Source organism: Myotis yumanensis, unplaced genomic scaffold, assembly GCF_028538775.1.
Source record: "Myotis yumanensis isolate MYYU_CA2020_CCGP unplaced genomic scaffold, mMyoYum1.0.hap1 SCAF_9, whole genome shotgun sequence".
Classification (NCBI taxonomy): Eukaryota; Metazoa; Chordata; class Mammalia; order Chiroptera; family Vespertilionidae; genus Myotis; species Myotis yumanensis.
Genome location: NW_027223760.1, coordinates 51484258 through 51505132, shown reverse-complemented (window position 1 = coordinate 51505132; position 20875 = coordinate 51484258).

The window sequence follows — 20875 nt, the reverse complement described above, 5'->3', positions numbered from 1 at the left end:
TCTAAGGTAAATTGTATGTGTTGGACCCCATTTTCCTATTTATTACTAACATTAAAATGGAAGTTGTCTTATCAAGCTAGCGATGTTCAAATCCTGCCTCCTATGTATGAGGCGTGGCTGAGGTAGGTGATGGTAGAAAGGTTCCCTGGATCTGAATCAGAAGGAAGGTACATTCGCAAGGCAGTCCCAGGGTACATCACCAAGATGGACAGGCAGGGTCCTAGTGCAAAGAAGCCAAGAGCATAATTCAGGAAGGTAAGAGCCTAGGCCCAATGACTAAGGTGCAGGTGAAATGAGTAATAAGATAACTGAATGGAAGAACAGGAGAAAGCGTCACCCTTTTAATATGGCACATGGTTCTTGAGAGTGTGGCAGGCAAAACCAGTCAAAGGTGGTAATTGGGATCAAATCCCTGCTTGTTCTGCTTTGTGAAGAGCTGGCAGTACAGCCTCATGCACACAACAGCGGTGACTTCAGAACTGGTGACATCCACAGCAAAAAGAATAAACTAGATGATCCCCGGGCAGAGGGACAATGAGCAAAGGCCCTGAGACAGGAGATGCCAGGTGTTCAAAGAATAGCAGGCAGGCCAGTGGGGTCAGAACAGTGAGAAGAAATGAACACAGAGAGAAAACAAAGGCCAGATAACTCAGGGTTTTGACGGCTCCTCTAAAGACTTGAGCTTTTATTCTGGTGACCACTGGAGGGTTTAGAGGAGATAAATGAAATGGTCTGAGAATAATGTATTAAGATTAAACTGAGCCCTAGCTTGTCTGGCTCAATGGATAGAGTGTCAGCCTGCAGAATAAAAGGGTCCCAGGTTTGATTCCAGTCAAGGGCACATGCCCAGGTTTTGGGCTCGATCCCTAGTAGGGGGCATGCAGGAGGCAGCCAATCAATGATTCTCTCTCATCATCGATGTTTTTCTCTCTCTCTCCCTTTACCTTCCTCTCTGAAATAAATAAAAATATATTTCAAAAAAAGAATAAACTGAAAGCCCTAGCTCCGTGGTCGGCAAACTGCGGCTCGCAAGCCACATGCGGCTCTTTGGCCCCTTGAATGTGGCTCTTCCACAAAATACCACATGCGGGCGCGCGTACAGTGCGATTGAAACTTCGTGGCCCATGCGCAGAAGTTGGTTTTCGGCCTAGGTGAGTCTATTTTGAACAAGTATTGTTGACATTTGGCTCTGTTGACTAATGAGTTTCCCGACCACTGCCCTAGCTGGTTTTGTTCAGTGGATAGAGAGTCATCCTGCAGACTGAAGGGTCCCAGGTTCAATTCCAGTCAAGGGTACATACCTCGGTTGCAGGCTCAGTCCCTAGCCCTGGTCAGGGAGTGAATGCAGAGGCAACCAATGGATGTGTCTCTCTCGCATCAATGTTTCTTTCTCTATGTCTCTCCCTCTCCTTTCCACTCTCTCTAAAAATCAATGGAAAAATATCCTTGGGTGAGGATTAACAAAAAACCACCATGAACAACAAAAAGAATAAACTGGAAGGGTTCAAGTTAAAACAGGGTATCCAGTCTGGAGGCTACTGCATTACTCTCTGCCTTACACATATTGGTGACTTGGTCCAAGTAGTGGAAGTGGCAAAAGTGTCTAGGTTCTGAATATATTTGAAAACTAAAACTATAAGAATTTGTTGACAGATTATAAGTGAAATGTTCCCTTTTGCATTATTTTTCTTCATAGCACTTATCATTTACTGACCTACTGCATATTTAATTTTCAATGTTTTTAATGTCCCTCTCATACAAATGAGACCTCCATGAAGGTTAGAAACTTTTTTGTCCATTTTGTTCACTGCTGTGCCCCCAATGCCTGGTACATAGTAGGCACTCAATAAATAGTTGCTAACCAAATTCATTCAGCTGAAGAATTTTAGTAACTCCGTTAAGCTATTTTACTCTTGTCACATCCTCTTCTTTTTGTAGACATTTATAATAAGTTTGATTTCATTTATTCTACCATGAGTCACTAACCACAGTAAATCCCCTTTAAATTGATCTACATTGTTTATAAATTGCCACCGAAATTACTGCTACAGCTTGGTAGCCCTGTTCTGATAAGTGGTATAAACAAACAGCCGTTGTGTGCTACACATGGAATTAGGTCATTGCTGAGTTCTAATCGACTTTATTTAATTACTGTGGATGTCAGTGAGGCATATTCGCAAGGGCAGATGGTGTAACAACTACTCTTGCGCTGAGGTAATGTGCCTGTTTTCTATTTAAAGAATATAATCTATTGATGGAGCTGCTCTGATGCAGCCATTCTGATGCCAAGATAGTATGATGAGACTAACCTGAGGCCACACCTGGAAGCAGGAACATTGTAGCACTACCTGAAAACAAACCATCAGGTGTCCACCTTTCCTTTCCTGCCCAGTGGTGAGGCTCATCCCATCTCAGAGATTCAAGGGCCTGAGATTGTGATGAGATGGAGCCAAGAGTAAACTGAGGGAGAGGCCGAGATTCAGTCCCTCCATTAGGATTCAAGTTTGCCACATTTGCATTTAGAAGCAGACATCAATGATTCTAAATGGAATTTCTGTCATTCTCTAGATATTGACCTATATCTTGAGTGATCCACACACTGAATAATCATTTGCTTTTATTTAATTTTTTTTAGTTGTTTAATAAGGGCACTTGGTTCTATTTTGCATGTGAGAAGCCACACTGGACTCCTTTGCATTTCTGCAATGCTTTCTTCTTGTTAGGCCAGTCTCCTTTGATTATGTTTCTATCACACACACATCACCACCACCACCAGATGAGGAAGGAGAAGGAAGGCATCAGGGCAGAGCATATTTCTTATTCTTAGTTTCAGATACATTGGAAATCCTCGGATTTCTAATGGTTTTATTAGGGTTCTCGATTATACCTGGAATGGTGTAGAAGCTCCTTTGTTAAAGACTTAAAGAGCTGGCACTTAACTACCCGGCTGAAGAGAAGGGCACTGCTTCTCCAACCAGGCCTAGTTTGTGGGCAGCTGGCCTCCAAGGCACAGTTGGCCACAATGAGTCACAGCCACAGGCAATCTTTAAGCAAGTCTTTACTGAAAGGGTGATAATTACCAAGCATTACTTGGGTGCCTGTCTATTGGAGAGAGGTGTGTTGGGAGGTAGGAAGGAAAGGGAATCAGGGATTCAGGCATTATGGGTACTGATCTAGATTATCTTACTCCCTTCCTTTTACTATTCACCAGGGGCCATTCTTTTCTTTGGATGTGGGGTGTGGGAAAGGGGTAGACCATGTGGATTAGGAAGAAGTAAGACCTGATTTTACTCCAAGCTTTGCAAGGACAGCACTTCTTTCACCAACCCATCCTCGTCTGCTTTACTTCTTGCTTCTATCTCCCCTTACCCCTTTCCCCTTTAGTATTCTGTCCCCGCTCCAAATTTGTCCTCCTCTCACAAGTCTCAGCTTTTTAACCATCCCCCTACTGAAATAACTGGGTCCCATCAATCCCTTTTAGCAATCCCCAGCCTGGAAAACAGAATGCAAGTTGCTTTTCTCCTCTGCACTTAGTGTTGCTCAAGAAAAGGGTGGAGTGACTTCCCTTCCTTCCCCTTCTCCTCATCACTCCCAGAGGGAGTGTGAAATGCTTGGGAATGGTGGGAAATTCTTCTGTCTGCAAAAGCAACACGATTAATGCCCAACAGGATCACTTCTTTCCCAAAGTTCTCTATTCTATGAGAGAAACTTTTATCTCCCCAAGTAATCTCTCTTTGACCTTATTTTGCACAGATACCTTTCCCACACCTGCTCCATATCATATCACAATATTTTAGGACCATTTTGGACAGATGCCTGGCCATATGGCCCAACACAGTATATCCACAGAATCAAGGTATTAGAACCAAAGCAAAACTCTAGAAGATTATGAGTATTTATAGGCACTAAATTTCCCCGCAGAAATACCGGTATAGGGTTCACTATAGTCAGCCTTAGACTATGCACATAATGCTAATGTCCCAGCATTGCCCTATAGATTTTGTGTGGAGAAATTATAGTTATCTCATTTATTCTAACTAACCCCACCATTCTGTCCCAAGCCCTGTCCAGTGCCTCCCTCCTCCATATTCCTTACAATTTTGTGTATAACACTGCAGGTCATTCCTATACTCTATTCGCACCAAACTGATAGATAAAATGGGCCATGAATTAAAACATACATTCCTGAAAGCATTGGGCTCTAAGTCTTAAGATAATACCCCAGCCTTATTTCGTTCTTTATCTTCTTCAACTATTCCAAAGACTTTAAATTGCATCTGTCAGGGAAAACTAGAGATAGCATTTTTACATAATACCTTAATAAAAGTGGTATTGACTTTAACGAAAATTACACTGCAGACCTATTTAAATAACTCAGGGCACTGAAAATACATTTTAAAATCCTGAAAAACGTGAGAGACACAGGAAGATGGTGGCTTAGGTAAACATCTGTACTCACCGCCTCCCACAACTACATCAAAATTACAATTAAAATACAGAACAACCATCACCCAGAACTGCTGGAAAGCTGGCTGAATGAAAGTACTACAACTAGAGAAGTAAAGAAGAAAGCACACCGAGACTGGTAGGAGGTGTGAAGGCATGAAACCGGCTGATCCAGCACCCACGTGTGCCGCTTTTTTAATCAGGAGGGAGATCGTCTCTGTGGAGGCTGCCCAGAGAAGCAAGGGGTCCCAGCCCCACACCAGAGCCAGCCCAGGGTCCCAGAGCTGGGAAAAGAAGTACTTGTGGGCAATAAGAACCACAGGTTGTAAAAAAACAGTGCAGATTGGGACTCAGTGACACAGAAGCTGCTGGAGACCCAGCTGTTCCTCTTAAAAGGACGGCATCACAAACTGAACTTACAAGGTCCTTCTTCCTCTAAGCCTCAGCACCAGGGTGAGGACACATATGAGGAGGACTGGATTGTCTGGCATCGGGGCAGGAACTCAGGCAGCTTTCTCCCAGACAGAGGTGCTTGCTGGGATCATTGTTCCTGTGCTAGGACCTCCCCAGTCTCAGGGCTGACTGGCAGCCATTTCTGCTAGCTCCGCCCTGATGATTCCCTAATTTACATCCAATTTACAACCTCACCCACGCTGTGAGAAGCAGCTTTTGCATATAAATGGCCTGTCCTTGCTCAGGGTAAAATCTCTCAAACAAGTACAGCTGGGTCAGGGAACCCCAAACGTATCAATACCATGTGACAAGCACCATCAGGTGCTGACAAATGCCCAGTTTAGAAATTGGGGACAGGTAACAGGCTATCCTCTATGTCACTGTTGTGTGCTCCAGAATTTCTCCTCCCCTTAGACTATATAGGAAAATATGAATGAAGGAGCAATGTCTTTTTTTTTTTTTTTTTCATACAACTGCAAATTTACCAAATTTCCTTTGACTCCTAAATGCTTAAGAAAACAACCCAGTCTGGTTCATTGCCATAGTAGCTGCTGAATTAAGGCTCATTAACTCAATGTACAAATGAATAAATGATAAAGTTAACCGCAACTCCAAATAATAGAGACAATAACTGATTTCAGCATAAAATAGTAAGAGTTTCTAGAGTAGATATTTGCCTACAGTCATGTATAAATAATTCAGATTTCTCTTTGAACCACCTGTCAGTGTTCCAGGGAAAGTAAAACTGACTATATACCTGCTTATTATACCTGTTTCATAAGCCATCGTGAACAAGGATACAGAGGACCCATTTTCTTGTCCACAGACAGAAATTAAAGAAGGAAAGGCTGAAGGGGGGGGGGGGGGGGGAATTGAATAGGAGGGTCTCATCCTTCCAGTAGTTAAGGCAGTTTGGGTGCATTGTAAAGACTCCACACTAGGAAGTCTGAAGCCCTCAGTTAGGGTCCTCACTTTGCCCCTTACTTTAGTCTCAGGAAAATGGTTTTAAATGCCCTGGGACTCAAGTTTCTCATCTTATATTGTAAGGGGCTGGGGGGGGGGGGGGGGGGGGACGGACAATAGACCAATTAATAAAGATGATCATGGCAAATAATGGCAAATGCTATTAAAAAAAGGGGGGGTGTAAAATAGAGCACAATGGCAGAGACTGGGGAAGGTGGAATTCTGAGTCAGCCAGATAGTTTGGAGACTGACAGAGCTAGAAGTGCTGGTCACTCTGTACCACGGGGACTATCAAGATGCTACAGGTCACAAGGTATAAATATCAAATATGGGAGAAATAAGAAGCATTCCATAAAAGTGTGATTGCTCATCCGTGTATAGAAACAAGGAGTCGTCTGAGAGGAGGAGAGCTGGGATTCAGAAGGCAGGGGCGAGGACCTCACAACCATGAAAGGCAAACCAGGAAACAATGACAAAATGAGAACTGAAACCTACCCTTCGCTGCCCAGATTTACAAAAAGGAGCCCAAACCCAGGCCGGGTGTTGTCAGCTCCACAGGCTCTAAACCAGAGGCTTCCCTCATTGAGGGCTGTGCTTTCGTTTCTGGCCCAGAACAAGCATGACACAAGAATAGGAGTTAAATAAGTGAGTGAACAAACAGGTTATTTTTAAGTTTAAGCCTTATTTAAAAAGAAAAAAAGACAACAGGCCCCAAACGGAGTTGGTTATGCTAAGGCCCAGGTCACCAAATCAAGACTAATTTAAATTACAGCTTGTTTCCCAGAAATGGACTCACACCAGTCAATCAGGAAGTGCCTGGTCAGCACCAGTTGGGTTATCTGCCTGATAGGCCCCTGCGACCCCCTAAGGCAGCGGTTCTCAACCTGTGGGTCGCGACCCCTTTGGGGGTTGAACAACCCTTTCACAGGGGTCGCCTAAATACATCCTGCATATCAGATGTTTACATTACGGTTCACAACAGTAGCAACATTACAGTTATGAAGTAGCAACGAAAATAATGTTATGGTTGGGGGTCACCACAACATGAGGAACTGTATTAAAGGGTCACAGCATTAGGAAGGTTGAGAACCACTGCTCTAAGGGAAAGAGGCCTTGCCACAACCAGCCCACTCTTTCCTGGTATAAAAAAAACCCCTTGTGCTCATAAGTCTCTCCTTTTGTACAGCTCCTCGGAGCTTCTTTCTATCTACTAGTTTTGATGCTGCCCAATTCAAATCCATTTTTGCACAAATAAACTGTTAGAAATTTTAATATGCCTCGGTTTCTCTTTTAACAGTTCTGGGGTCAGAAGAATAAACCAAAGGCGACCCCAACAGCCCCCAGGAGCAAGGAGCGACCAGACCCAGGTACCTGCTGAGCGCCCTGAGCTCCCACTTTCTCTCGCTTCAGGAGGCGGTGGGTGCGTCCTTCTTGCATCCCAGTTCCACGGCTTTTCATCCTGATCGTTCAGATTTTATTGGAGCATTTCTTTTTCTGGACTTGGTCTTAAACCTGGCCGGACTCCCACCGGAAATTGGCAACTGGGCTGGGTCCGGGGAATCGGAGCGGGGTCCAGGCTGGACTTATTCTGATGGAGAAACCAGACCGGGTTGGAGGTCAGTCAGTGCTGACGACCAAGATCAACAGTAACTGATATAAATGTGAGGAGTCTGGCAGAAGGCTGACCAGGACTCCTTTTGATATTCACAGGGTGAATATCTACATTTTATTACCTGCTGCTGACTCAATGGCCTAAAGCAAACTCCCCCAAGACCTGGCAATCTTACTGTTTGCTAAACATTACCATTGATATGTCTGTTTGCATTCCTAAAGGCAATTGTGTGTTCTACCTAAGAAAAGCAGCTGGGAAAGGAGCAACAGGGAGAACTTGACTTCTTTAGTTGAGTTATTCTCTGGTTCCCCCGGTAATTATAAAAATTAATATTCCGTCTTGTGTGTACATTTGCGCGTCAGCCCTCCCTCCAAGTCTTTGAACCCGAGAAAGCCACGCTGGCCGTGGACTCTCGCAAGCCAGGGTCCGCCTTAAGCTGGACTGAGGCCTCAGGCGAATAAAGTTGGTTTAAGGCTAAACAAGCAGGTTAACCTCACCAAAGATAATCTTGAATTACAGTAGCCACAGTGGAGAACAATTAACCTAGATAAGTTTATTTAGAGATGCCCTAGAGAAAAGGGGGTCTCCGCCACGCACTCACTCTAGGGTAGAGAAAAAATTATTTCCCTCCTCTACCGTCCCTGGTGAAAAGGTGACCCCCTGAGACACCCCACTCTCCCAGGACCTGCGGACGGGATCCTGGGAAAACAGGCAGACGCTGGCCAAGAGTGAGAATTCTCACTAACACCAGCTTTCCCACAGCTGTTCTCTGCAGTGCCTGGTCGAGAGAAGAAAATAAAATTTCACGTTGTCCCTTCCTTCCCAAATTCTGATTGGCAGGCAAAAATATATATAAAATAAAATAAAATAAAAATTGTAAGAATTAGATCTTTGAATTGTGCTCCTGGATTTGCTTTTGGGTCCCCAATGGCTGTTGATCCTTTCTCCCCCAGGGACCGCTGTTGCCTTCTTGTTTATCTCTTTTTGTGTCCTAAGAACGTGTCTTGGCAACCATCAAGTTGGACACCCCAAAATATGGCCCAACAGAAATGTGGTTTGCACCCCATTGGTAGCCAGGGCCCTACTGACTGTTGCCAACTCTCAGGGGGATTGTTTGTCTTTATTTGTTTGTTTTTGTTGTTGTTGTTAGTCTCACCGGAGGATATTTTTCCATTGATTTTCAGGGAGAATGAAAGAGAGATGGAAAGACAGAGAGAAACAACCATGTGAGAGAAACACATTGATTGGTTGCCTCCTGCACAAGCCAGACCAGGGCCCAGGCTGGGGAGAAGCCTGCAACCGAGGTACGTGCTCTTGATCAGAATCAAACCCCCAAGAACTTTTGGTCCGCAGGCCGACGCTCTATCCACTGAACCAAACCAGCTAGGGCTTATCTTTATTTCTTTTGGTTATCTTTGGGAGTGGCTTTGGATCTTGGGAAGGTAGTATTTTTTGCACCTTCTTTAAGGATGCCTTTTGCATCCAAGGTGTTGTTTAATGCTGCCAGGAATATTTACTATTGTTCTGGCTGAAACCTACAATCTATTGATTTTTTTTCTCAAATAAACTCTTAAAAGTTTCTAATGTGCCTCAATTTAATGTGCCTGCACTAATCCAAGCATTTGCATTGCAGCAACAGCATCTGCTTCAGAGATAGCTCTGGAGACAGAGGAAGTTAGAGCTTTGTTTATAGTGTTGCATTTAAAAGAAAAGATTATCAAATTATTACTCACTAAAAAACATGTTGTTCATTCACCTACTTAATCACAATTAAAAAGGAACTCATAAACAATAAATTACAGGGACAAAATATGAACGATAAAACTTCTAACAGGCCCTGTAACATTTTCAAAAGGAAAAGGAGGCCATTTTTAAAAAGCAAGCTTTGCCAAGCCCTGGGAGAGCCTGAAGGGATCTAAAGCCGTCATTAGCATATCCAGCCACCAGATGTCACCCTTGGTTTAAGCAAATATGCTCTTGGCTCCTATACAATTTTAGTCTCACATTTCTCCTCCACAGTCCTCCAGTTAGTTCCTACCTATTTACAGAGAAATTAGGACTCAGTCTAGCATCTTCAAACTCCCTTTCTAATGCTTTCTCTGTTTCATATATTTTTATTTAAAAAGGAAGGAGGGCCAAAACCGGTTTGGCTCAGTGGATAGAGCATCGGCCTGCGGACTGTGGGGTCCCAGGCTCGATTCCGGTCAAGGGCATGTACCTGGGTTGCGGGCACCTCCCCCGTGGGAGATGTGCAGGAGGTGGCCGATCAATGTTTCTCTCCCATCAATGTTTCTAACTATCTATCTCTCTCCCTTCCTCTCTGTAAAAGATCAATAAAATATATTTTGAAAAAAAATAAAAATAAAAAAAATAAAAAGGAAGGAGGGAAGGAAGGAAAGAAGGAGGAAGGGAGGGGGAGAGGGAAGAAGGGGAAAAGGAAGGGGATGGGGAGGGGAAAGGGAAGGGAAAGGGGAGGAGGAGGAAAGGGAAGGAAGATCAATGAAGCCCTTTGGGTTAGTAAACTACAACTAGGAAGAATTGTATCAAAACAGTTGTATCACAGGGCTTGGATCCAGGCAATAGTATTTGCTCATCTTTTCCTTTCTTAAAATGCCACTCTTGGGTATTGCTAGTTAAAACAGAACTTCACAAAGGGAAAGGGAGTAGTGAAGAACTTGACAATCAAACTTTAATTAAATGTATTCTTTTAATGTAGATAATAGTTAAACAGTAGCCCCTACAAGGCAGTTCCTATCAGAAATTTACAAATGACTTTTCACTGTATGGTTTTTCCCAGGATTACTTTATTCCTTGTCTCTCTATTTTTTTGGTAAGTGTAAAGAAGATTAAATGTTAATATCTTTTGTTGTTAGTCATTTGGCTTCTCTCTATAGATTAGCAAGTAGTCTTTCATTTACATAAATTCATTTTCTCTCCAACAAGACTTCTTATTTATCCTCACCCTCATTTAAATATTCCAACAAGCAATTCTTTTACATTCCTATCTGCTCCTTTCCAGTCTCACAACTTCTGCCTTCTCAGGGAGAAAACATCTAATAGATTTCTATTTTCTAAAGATATTGCAAAGATAACTTGGGATTTCCCCACTTTATAGAAACCATCAGTATTCTTTTTCCCACTACAAATGGAAATCTCAAATGGAGCAACAATACAAGAGCAAGGACCAAAAGGAAAAGTAAAGAAGTGTGTACAACTGAGATTTGAAGACAGAACACTCCAAGTAGAAATTTACTCCTGGCTTGTTATTAACTCACATAATTTTGCCATTGTGTTTTTTTATAGCTCCATAATTTTGCTTTTCTATTTGGCAAATAGAATTAATTATGCTCATTATTCAAACAAAATGACAAAGAATCGTGTGAGCTAAGATGAGCAAAAATGCATAGTTGATTTATTTAAGTCCTAAGAATAATAGTTGATGAGTTTGAATAAAATTTGCTGCTAAAAACATGACATTAAAGATCATTTAAATATATTCAGTGCAGTCATTCATTCTAGTTTTCATGCAAGTTAAGTAGCTTTTTATCTCTAAGGTGCCATCAACAGAACTCTCAGACATTCAAAATACCAGCATTATCTCATTAACACATTTCTGGTCAGTGAGTTGAGTAATGTAGAACTTATGAAAATATGTATTGCCATTCTCTCTCAAATGAGCTGCACATTACATCCATTAACATAACTATATTGATCTAATTTCATTATTTTCAGTAGGGTGCAGTTTGGTAATATAAAATTGACAAATGCAAGCCAAATGAGAAACGGGGGCTTACACAAAAGGTCATAAATTATAAAACCTCAATAAGGAACATCCTAGATAATTGCCATAAAGTAGAAACGTTAAATAGATGCATTTTTTAAGAAAGAAAACCTTACATGTTTTAACCATTTTATTTTAGCTAGACTAAATCTGCTACTGTTAGATCACTTGATAGCTTTTTCAGAGATAGTTTGAATTCACCTAAGTATCTAGGTACTTATCAAATGAACTCTGGAGGGGTCAAATCAGAGCCTAGATCTAGATACTTGGATCCTACCCCCAAAAGATCCTGTTTCAGTTTATCTAGGCTGCAGCCTGAGCATAAGATAGTTTAAAACTTCCCAGTTGCTGCTAATGTGCAGACAAGGTTGAGGAGCCATGCACCAAACCTCACATTACTGCTTTGTTATTTTCCATGTTGCTTATAAGGGGGTTTAGTTTTGAGTTAAGTTTAAAGCATTCTTGGGGGAATCTAAGTTACTGCAAAAGATGATTGCAAACTAAATATTCTTTATAGCCAAAGGAAGAAAAGTGTAATCAGTAGATGCATCTTCACTCATCTCTATGTTAGTTAATCCGTGGATCCATTACAAAATTCCCAAGAGCCAATTCTTTGGAACTTTCACAGGATTTTATTAGTGTTAACCAAAAAAAAAAAAAAAAAAATGTCAAACAAACAAAAAATCCAATATCAAATAATTTGGGATTAAGTAGACTTTTTTTTTTTATAGGATTTCCTGGAATCCATAACATGGTAATAGATTGCAGATCTCCAAGAGGGACAGAATTCCCTGGGTGTCATGCAGTAAATGTGCTGAATGATTGAAGGAACCATGGACGGAATGTTTCATGGGACACACTTTAGGAAATGCAATTTAAGGATGTATTTTTTAGGACCACCATAAAACCTAAATGAACAACAACAACAAATGTTATGCAAAGATTTTACCCTGCAGGTCTAACATACCACTTGCTTTTTAATATTCTCTTTGGATACATCATTATACTGCCTTAAGATACTTGGAAGTTTTCTACCAGAGGCCTAGCACAGTGGTTAAGATTACAAACTCAGGAGCAAACATTTTTAGGTTCACATCCAGCACTTTTTACTTAATCTCTCTGTGCTTCAGTTTCTTCCCTTGTAAAATGGGGAAATTTACCACACCTGCCTCATGGTATGTTGTTCTTGCTAAGATTAGGTTGCTGGCTTTCTGTTGCGATGACAGTAACAAGAGTGATATTTGAAAGTGAGGTGCCAAACTTTTACATAAAGACTTTTTGTCAGAGCAAGTCCTTTCAACATTTTTTGTAATGCAGCTTTTGTGGTAGTAGAGTCCCTCAGTTTTTGTTTGTGAGAAAGACTTTATTTCTCCTTCTATCTAAAGGATAACTTTGCTGGATATATTATACTTGGCTGGTGTTTTCTCTTTTTCAGTATTTTTAAAATACTGTTCCACTCTCTCCTGCTCTGTAAGGTTTTTATTGAGAAACCTAATGATAATTTAATGGGGTTTACTTTGTAGATTACTCTTTTTTCCCTGGCTGCCTTGAGAATTCTTTATCATTAACTTTTGACAGTTTTAATAGATTGTGTCTGAAAATAAATAAGTCACAAGATGTAATATACAGCATAGGGGATATGGTCAATAATATCAATCATATCATAAAAACTATGTATGGTGATTTTTGTGGTGATCACTTTGTTGGGTTATATAAATGGTGAATAATTATGTTCTATATTGAATTATGTTCTAATACAATATCGTATGTTAACTATAACTATAAAAAAGTCATTCCTTGTAAAAAAATTTTCAAAGGAAATTTCTGAAAACCTTCCCCATTATTTCTAAACCATCTGACCCACTTTGAGAATATGAAAGGATTGAGAGAGGGAGAAGAAATATTTGTGAAGAAAACACTCAGAAAAGAGCTGTTACCTGGTTAGTATCTTGGGTCCCTAAATTTAATTACTGAATTGAGCCTGGTTCCTGGATCTTAAAAAAACAGTCTAATGATCTATTACTTACTAGTAAGTAGGAAAATCATGGGGCCTGGGAAATTTTTATCCAAGGGTATGAATGATTACTGAATAAATGTTAAAGGGGCAGGAAAGATGAAAATATAGATGATTTGCTATCATACCATGAGTCCTGAACCAAGTACATTATATATATTATTGATGTTTCACAAATAGCCAGCCAGATATTGCTCCAGAAAATTGGTTTATTTGGGATAAACAAAGGATTGCAATTCAGGACAGGTAATCTAATGGTGAACCATGAACAAATTTGGAGAAACAAAGAAGAGGAATGCTTTTATGTACTTGGGAAGAGTTGTTGTAAATGAAAAGTCCATTGAAAAAACTGAAATTTTGAGGTACCGTGAAAATCCATCCCATGACTTCATCGGCTGAGTTATAACAGTCTCCCATTGGCTGAGCTGTTTCTGGGCAAGAAGGAGTCTTTTTCTTCTCCTGCTAAGATGTTAGAGTAAGATCATTTCCTGTCAGAGATGCAAGGTAGGTCTTCTTGTTCAGATCAGTAGTATGTGTTGAGGGACATATGTGTGAGAGTTCTCACTTCTACCTCCCTATTCCATTTTAAATTAGGTTTCTGCTTGTTCATTTGGTAGAATGTTTTATAAATTCCTATGAATTGAGGGGTGATAATACCCTTAATTTTATATCCATGCTACTCAAAGTATGGTCCTTCAATTGGCAGCATCAATAGTATCTGGGAGCTTTTTATTATCTTTATTTTTTAAATATATTTTTATTGATTTCAGAGAGAAAGGGAGAGAGAAAGATAGAAACATCGATGATGAGAGAGAATCATTGATCGGCTGCCTCCTGCATGCCCCCTTCTGGGGATTGAGCCCACAACCTGGGCATATGCCCTGACTGGGAATGGAACTGTTACCTCCTGGTTCATATGTTAATGCTCAACCACTGAGACACACTGGCTGGGCTCTGGGAGTTTTTTAGAAATGCAGAATCTCAAGCCTCACCCCAGACTTGCTGAATCAGGACCTGCATTACACAAGGTCCCCAGGGGATCCATATGCATATTAGAGTTAGAGAAGTATTGCCTTATACCATTCAGCCATCCATAAGAAAGTCTCAGTGAGAATTTAACACCTACTAATTGTGACATAACCAGTCCATTGAAGTTCATCATAAAGGACTCATAACAGCAACAGGTATGTTACAGCAATTTGGAATTTTCAAAACTCACTTTATCTCACAGTTAGCGGGTTAACTTTTAATCTAGTTTAGGTGTTTTACCTGTTATCTCATGCACTTAGTGCACAGGCAACTGGTTAGACAAGTGACAAGGAAACCTGTCTCTAACACCTGGTGTTCCTGGGCCACCTTCCAATATCAAAGAAAGATTAAATAGTTCAGCATCTGTTACTGGGTAATATATGCTCATTAGCTTATCTTTGCAATATGGCCAGACCATCTAGATTCTGTGGGTAATAAATGAGAGGCAGCCTTCCAGATTACTGTAGCCTCAGGAAAACTTGTGTGGGTGGCCTTATCAGTAGAAATGGATCCTTTAGATTTTTACTCTCCATTACATCAGCCTCTCTCACGAGCTGGGAAGCCCCTAGCTGCAAATCCAAGAGGCAAATCACCTTGTGAGCTTCAGTGGGTGAACTCGAGGATAGAATCTGCAAACATGGATCTCTTCAAACTTTGGAGAGCCAAATAGAATGCAACACGGTACCAGAGAGACACCCAAGGCTCATGCCAGGTGTGAGCACCATGGGCTTATGAATATACCAGATCAATATTTATTGAATGAAGACATATATCATAAACAAATAAATGAAATATATTGCTCTGGAATTTGTGTGTTTTAGGCTAGTTTGTATTCCTAAAGCCTATGAATGAAATCTTAATGCAATTTTTTCATTTCTCCTTTTATTTAAACTCACCTTATAACTGTTGGGATTCCACTGTGTTTCAGCAGAATATTGAAATCCAGACAAGACCATCAATCATAAGATCACTAGCTATAGCACTGGAAGTTTAAATCTGGGTTCTGCCACCTTGTAGGCTATGTAATCTCGGGTAGTTACCTAACATTTGGAGCCCATCTATACTTTCTTGCAGAATAAGACTAGTAATGCCTTGTCTATGGGTTGTTGTGGAATTTAAAGGAGGTAGTATCTGTGGAAGGCTGTAGCATAGTGTGGGTAAATTGTCCATCCTCAATAAATCCCTGTCTATGTTCATTTCCTCACCCACACCATGCATTGTTCTGGTTTTGCTTAAACTTTATTCCTGTCCTTACTAGATTCAACCTCTGAGGGTAATTTAAATTGTCTATTTCTGTAAAGTATTCTTAAAGAGCACAGAATTAGCTTTATTTTTCTATTTCCAAGTTCATTTGTTTATTCATTCATTCTAATAATCACTTATTGAGCACTTAGCAAACCTCTGACTTAATCCAAATATATCCAACTAGAAATCGGCCTCATTAAGAAAAAATTCTATAATTGGTGCGAGTCAAAATGCTTGCTGCTTGTTCTGTTCTGCCTCGAGTCTACCTACATAGCTCATTTCTAATGCCAAGGGAAATAGATCAATATCAAATATCCCAGGATAAGACATATAAAAATTCATATACAGATCTCTTCATAAAAAATAAAACATATTTTAGTAGGAAATGACAGATATATATATAAAATAATATTTATGTGCAGTATTTTTTTCATTTTTTATTTCCTAGGGGAAAAAGCTCAAATATTAGAGTATCTTTTCAGAATAGTACACCTGTCATAGTTTTTAAACTCCATTTGGTGAGAAGTAGCTCCTAATTATAGACTGAATTCTTCAAGATGTTGAGCTATAAATGCCACGATTCTTCCTGAGCAAGTCCATTAAGCCTCACACTGGTAACCACACACAAGTCATTTCTTTTATCTAATCCTGCTCAACGATGAGTTGCTTGTAGTAGGTGCTTTTAAGTTCACAAGTCCTTCAAATTCTACCAAACCAAACCCATGTGGATCAAAGTAAGAAAAACTAATACCAACAGTCTGTAGAGAGCTGGAGCACCATTTTAGGTACGGGATTAGAAACAAAAATGATTTAGCCTCCATTGCCCATGACTTTATAACCTGTATCTTCTGAGGAGGCAAAAAACTAACCTAAGGGGAAAAAAGATTGAACCTATAAATCTTATAGATGCTTTCTACAATAAAGGTAGGAAATGCAAGTGAAAAATAAATCTCAGAAAGAAGGTACACTTTCAAAGATAAAATATTAAGTCCTGGGAACATCGGCGACCACAAAGATATATAGACCTAGTTTAGACAAGAGTTGTAAACTGCACGGAGAAGATGGAATTTCCTTTTAGAAGAGTAATTGGCAAGAGATCCAACCGAGCAGAAAGGCGATGAGACCCTTAGGTGGGCTGTAGGAGCAGAGCCTGGGCTTCTTTTGGATTATGCAACATCTCTGGGTTTTAGGAAATAAGCTTTAGAAAACACAGACTATCAGATGTTTAAATAATGCTTAGAATTGTATTTCATCCCATTGAGCTGGCAACAGTTTCGAAGTGTTCCTCAGAGCACCGCAAACCTTAAATCTAGCACAAATAAGGCTATGTCCTGGCTCATGATTCAGGTGAATCATCTGGTGTCCCCAGCATTCTACCAGGCTCAGAGCAGGTGTTCTGTAAATATTTGTTCAGTGGAGGAGGCTGAACTGAACTAGAATTTTGTTCAGATATTCCTGTATCTCAGGATTTTGGAATCAAGTGTGACCTTTTAGTGTGTGTGTGTTTCTGTAATAAAAATTAAACTAATAACATAGGCTATTAAAAAGATTCAATAAAAGTTAATGATAAATTTTTCACATTATTAAAACAGAAGATCCAACATATAAATGACCAAAATAATTTTTAAATACCATTTAAATTTAAATTATATTTGAAATAATGAAATAAAAGCATCTCTGCCTTTCTGTTCTCAGAAAGGCCTCCCCTGACCTCCCCTACTATTCTCCATTTTAGCATCTTGTTTGTTGCCTTTTTAGTCTATATTTTAAATATATATGTATATGTATAAATACATTTTATATATTTTTATTGATTTCAGAGAGGAAGGGAGAGGGAGAGGGAGAGAGAAAAAGAGATAGAAACATCAATGATGAGAGAGAATCATTGATTGGCTGCCTCCTGCACACCCCACACTGGGGCTTGAGCCCACAACCTGGGCATGTGCCCTGACCAGGAATCGAACTGTGACCTCCTGGTTCATAGGTCGATGCTTAATCACTGAGCCACACCGGCCGGGCACTGGTTGATTCTTGTATGTACCTTGACAAGGATCCCACAACCTTGGTGTATCTTGATAATGCTCTAACCACTGAGTACCTGGCCAGGGCTGCCAATACTCTTGTTGGTTTGTGTGCCAGCAGCTTAAGTTAGATCACCATCTGAGTAAAGTGAATGCAGAGAGAACATGGCTGGGCTACTGCCCACACAGGAAAAAGGGGCTCTGGCTCTCTTACCATACCGGAGCATGGATTAAGAAATTAGGAGAGCAAAACAGAACACCAAATTTGAACTAAGGCCTATCATAGAGACCCTGCCCAGTATTAAAGCTGTGGCTCAATTAACATGAGTCTAACCAACCAGATTAGACCATTGTTCCTTACATATAGCCAGAGGAGAAAAGGCAAAAGCTCTCTCCTCAGTATCTCCCTTCATGGAAAACAAGACTGGCATCCCCTCTCCTATTGGTTGAGGCTGCCATGTGAGAAGCACAGACATCAAATTTCCTTCAGAAGTAATGATCAAGGTTCTATTTAGAAGTTCTACTTAGGGTCTCCTGAATTCATGGAATAGAGTCATTAAGATTAAAGCAGAGAAAAAAGGAGAAAAGTTATAAAACAAGCCCTCAGGAAGGGCCAGCATCAAGTTAGCTGTGATGAGCTACAGTTCTCTCTCTCTCTCTCTCCTCTTAGTCTCTTGCTTATCAGCTCCATTCTTCTTTTACCCAGGCCCCAACCTCCTAACCCCCACCTCACCTCAGTTGGCTTCCTCTTCTGGGTAGCAGTTAGTGTAACACCAGCTTGCAATTATCTAAATGGAAACTTCAGATCTTGAGTCCATTTGACCTTTCAGCTCCAGCCTCCACCATTAACTGACCACCTTTTCCTGATTTAGTTCACATCGCATCAGATCAGTTCCTCTTTAGGCCAGTAGGGGGGATATCTCCCTCCTGCATATACTAACTTCTTAGCAGTACCTATAATGAGGCTTTAAAACATGAGTCAAAAATGCTTCTGAGCCCTGTGGACAAAAAAGGGGCCACATACTAAACCTGACAAGCTGAGGGGAGGCCTGTATGGCAAGCCTTACAAACTCAGAGACCTCAAGTAACCACATAGGGTGGTATGAAATTAAAACTTTCTAACTAAAAACTAGTCATGGTGGGTAGTCATGTCCTAGGCCGCTGTCTTTGTCCACAAAGGACAAAGGTCAATCTTTACCTTAACTGAGTCTATGGTCTTTTTGCATCTATGATAACATACCTTTGGAATGTCAGGATAATTTCCCTTTTCCAAGCCCCTCAAGACACAGTCACTGCACCAGAGCACAAGACCACAGAATCCCTCATTGTTATTGTTATCATGTTAATTGTTAAGTCTTCTGTACCCACTGATGTAAAAGAAGTATTTGCCTCATCATTTTGCTCTTTATCCAATCTCAGAGATCTCCCCGCTTTGCTTTCTCCATCCTCCCTAATCTACCATCAACTAATTTCATGTAACCCTCCATACATCTCCTCCTTTGAGTCTGACGTATAAAGTAAGTGGTAAAACTGCTATGTCCCAGATCATTTTCTCAATCCATTGAGATTTTGCTTGCTGGCAATTGAGGTTAGTTTGGCTCGAATAAACTCAAAAACATTCTCTACAGGTTTAGACGTTTCTTACATCAACAGCCCAATTCCAACATATGTGTATGGGATGGGGGGGGGGGGGGGGGCGGGCCAGGGTGTTCCTATATCACCAAGTGATGCTCAGGACATCAGTGGGTGTCCTACAACTTGACTCAATGCTGACATTATTTACCCAAAGACAGCATCAAATTCCACAGTTGAAGGAGCTCAGTCCTACAAGACACCCACCCCTTCAATTCAGACACAAGTTGCAAGTTCAGGTGCTTCTGCGGTTCCCATAAACCTCTCCTTGGGTTTGATTAATTTGCTAGAGCAGCTCATAGAACTCAGAGAAACATGTTACTTATTAGATGACTGGTTTATTACAAAAGGATATAGCTCAGGAATAGCCACATGGGAGAGAAGCATAGGGTCCATTCCAAGTGGTCCACTCTCCCTAAATCTCCACATGGTCACTAGACCAGAAGCTCTTTGAAACTTGTAATTTCGTTTATTATAGAGGCTTCCTTATCACATCTGCAGGATTGATGTATCTAACCTCCAACCCCTCTCCCCTTCCTGGAGGTAGGGGATTGGGACTGAGAATCACCTTATTAACGTAACAAAGGACACCTTTACAGCTCTCTCCATTAGGAAATTCTAAAAGTTTTAATACCTCTGTTCAAAAAAGGGACAAAACCAAATATATATTTCTCATAAATCACAATATCACAAGTCATAAAATACTGACCAAACCTGAGCCAAATCAGGCAAAATGTGAGCATTGAGGGCAGCAGAGGCCAAGATGAGCTGTTCCGGAATGCCCACTGCATTTACTGGTAGTTGCTCTAGTCTATACCATACTTTCTGTTCTGCCAAATCTGACTGAGCAGAACAGGCAGATAGCAAAGCTTCCAATTAATTAATTCATCTGAGCAAAGTGTCCATTTTCAATTTATTCCCTATTTCTCCTGATTCTTTTCTCACTGAGTAATCTATAAAGATCTAAAAACAAAACTTTATCCCTGTCAGCCTGACTCAGTGGTTGAGCATGGACCTATGAATCAGGAGGAGGTCATTGTTCTATTCAGGTCAGGGAACATGCCCCAGTTGTGGGCTCCATCCCCAGTGTGGGGAGTGCAGGAGACGGCCAATCAATGATTCTCTCTCATCATGGATGTTTCTTTCTCTCTCTCCCTCTCCCTTCCCCTGTGGAATCAATAAAAAATATATTTAAAAAATAAAAACAAAACTTTATTTGAAAAAGGTCAATATTCAGTAAATGGAATAATTTTAACATAACTGCCAAGAATTTTTCATGTGCCTAACTTTTTTTATGCTAGAGAAAATGATTGATTTGACCAAGTAGGTGCATAATAAATGATATTAAGTTATAACTTATATTCAAGTTTAATTTGCCATTTTAAATAAAATTATTGCCAATAAAGATCATCAAGTTTTCTATTTTTTACCGATCTCAGTGAAATTTTATACATGCACAAAGACCATCTGAGTACATAGAAGGTTTCACTGGATAGCTTTAGAGTTATCAGAACCCTGAGTGTTAGTTAGTAGTCATGTCTCAAATGTAAAAACATACTACAGTGCAATTAACTGTGCAAGAAAATAAGGTTCAAAAAAAGAAAAGAAGTTTCAAATCAGAACAAAAGTATTTGTTTTAAAGAAACTTTTTGTGAGCAGCTTTAGAAATATAATTTTAA